This window comes from Hippocampus comes, unplaced genomic scaffold, assembly GCF_001891065.2.
Source record: "Hippocampus comes isolate QL1 unplaced genomic scaffold, H_comes_QL1_v1.1 scaffold179, whole genome shotgun sequence".
Taxonomy (NCBI): domain Eukaryota; kingdom Metazoa; phylum Chordata; class Actinopteri; order Syngnathiformes; family Syngnathidae; genus Hippocampus; species Hippocampus comes.
Window position 1 is genome coordinate 166049 of NW_017804805.1, and position 2227 is coordinate 168275.

The following is a 2227-nucleotide window of genomic DNA, read 5'->3' on the forward strand; positions in this document are numbered from 1 at the left end:
TCTCCTTGATGTATTCATGGAGCTTGGATGTTTCATCCTGGACAGTGGCTCTCACACTCACTAGTCCCCGGCCTCCTTCCTTTCGGCTTGCATACAGTCTCAGAGGGCTGGATTTGGGATGGAACCCTCCATGCATGGTTAGGAGCTTTCGGGTCTTAACGTCCGTGGTCTGAATCTCTTCCTTTGGCCACCTTATTATTCCTGCAGGGTATCTGATCACTGGCAGGGCATAGCTATTTATTGCCTGGAGGTATTTGGCCGTAGCCATATATATATTTATTTATTTTTAACCTGTTTATGTTAATTGGACGCTACTTCGCGGATTTTCGTTTATCGCGGGTGGTTTTGGTCCCCATTAACCGCGATAAACGAGGGATTACTCTACTGTACTATGAACTAGAAATATGACCACCATTAATTTACTACACATATTTAAAAACATAATTTTAATATTTTGCAATCAATCACAGCCTTATAATTCTTAGACCACAGGTGTCAAAGTCAAGGCCCGGGGGCGAGATCCGGACCCCTATGTCATTTTATGTGGCCCGCGGGAGCAAATCATGTGTGTCAACTATCATGAGTCTTGCTGAAATCTGTGCTGAAATGTCAAATTGTCAATGGTAATAAATAATATTGAGATTTTGCACCGGCCCTCCGAGGGAAGCCGTAACTCCGAAGTGGCCCGCGACAAAAAATGAGTTTGACACCCCTGTCTTAGACAAAAAAAATGTGTAAAGTACATGCTCTTTAAATACTAGATTAAAAATGTGCAAACCGATGAGCACAAATTCCAATCAGAAAATTAGGATTGGATTAAGACAGTGAGGTCACACTTTCGTTTTGCCATTTTATGCAGGTGGTACATTTTTCACTTGGCACGTACTTGGCTGTAATTCAAATTCATCAAGTATGTACTTGTGATGTCTTATTCTTATGCACTGTGGGGATGTCTCATCAAGAAACAATTATGCAACTGTGTGAATTAAGTTCAATTGCCCACAATTTTAAATGATTTATTCTTAGTACAACTACTAATGCAATATCGAACAATGGTCGTTGTCTTTCTTCACATGACCGTTAGCCGAGACGAATGCGGACCACGAGTATAGATCAATCATTTTGGAGGCGTTCTCCAAATCCTAAATTAAGTTACTTTTCCGTGAACATGGCGTTAGCAAACAGCTGATGAAACAATCTACGAAGAGCCCGTTTAACAAATTGACAATGGCGTGCTGATACGAGTCGCTTATGTTTCTGTGAAGATGAGATTTTCTGCGGGCAACGTCATCTAACAGGATTGTAAATATTATTGTAAAACTCACCTTTCGCCGCTCTATATCCGAATCCCTGTGACGTCGTGAAGAATGATACTTGTGCTGAGTACCTGGGGGAGAAAGAAAAGAGGGTTTCAAGGCGTGTACTCATGACACTTGCTCCTCCTTAATGCTACTGGACTAACCTGTTCGTCCCTGTCTCATCGACACAACAGCACAGTGATCCCAGTTTGACATGAAACAGAAAAGTCAAAGTGTGTTTTGCATTCCACCAACTGCTCTATTGTTCACGTTTTGTTTTGTTTTCCCCACTAAACGGTTCCTAATAATTGAGGTCTATTAAAAAATAACAATGACATAATCATCATCAACAACAACAACAACAACGCCTCATTTGGCATTTAAAAAAACAAAACAAAACATAAATTCATTTCTTATCAATCTCGAGACATATGGAGCCAAGTTTACAATCGTATCGTTGTGGGCAAATACTTGAGAACATCAATGCAAAAGTTGAAAACAAGTAAGATGCTCGATGAAAAAATTATAACACTGAAGTCAGCTAGATATACATACATATATATATCCAACCCGTCCATTTTCGTTCGAATCTGATGTTGCATTTGGGAATAAAAGGCCTCTGAATTGGGAAAATATGCCATTATTATTATAAGGTCATTATTTCCCTTATTATTATAAGGTCGGGTTGGATAGCCGGGGTGCTGTAGTTGTCCCCTGACCTACAGCCCTCACGGGATAACGACGGTTCAATTTTTAGGAATTTTTTCAAAACGGTTGAAAATGTCAACATGTTAGGCGTTCAGATCAACTTGTCGGGAATAAGGTCATATTTTCCCTTTTCGGAGGCCTTTTATTCCTAAATGCAACATCGGATTCGAACAAAAGTAGTTGGGTTGGATAGCGGGAGTGCTGTAGGTATCGCCTGACCT

At 40.4% G+C, this 2227-nt stretch overlaps 1 protein-coding gene across 2 annotated transcripts in view; it reads right to left on the reverse strand.

Moving 5' to 3' along the window:
* The window catches only part of oclnb (occludin b), a 26327-nt gene extending 24883 nt beyond the window's left edge, over nt 1-1444 (reverse strand). For both annotated transcript variants that reach the window (XM_019897353.1, XM_019897318.1), the window contains exon 1: nt 1326-1444. The gene's annotated coding sequence lies outside the window, so the exon portion shown is untranslated. The remainder of the gene's footprint in view (nt 1-1325) is intronic.
* Between the last annotated feature and the right edge of the window lie 783 nt (nt 1445-2227).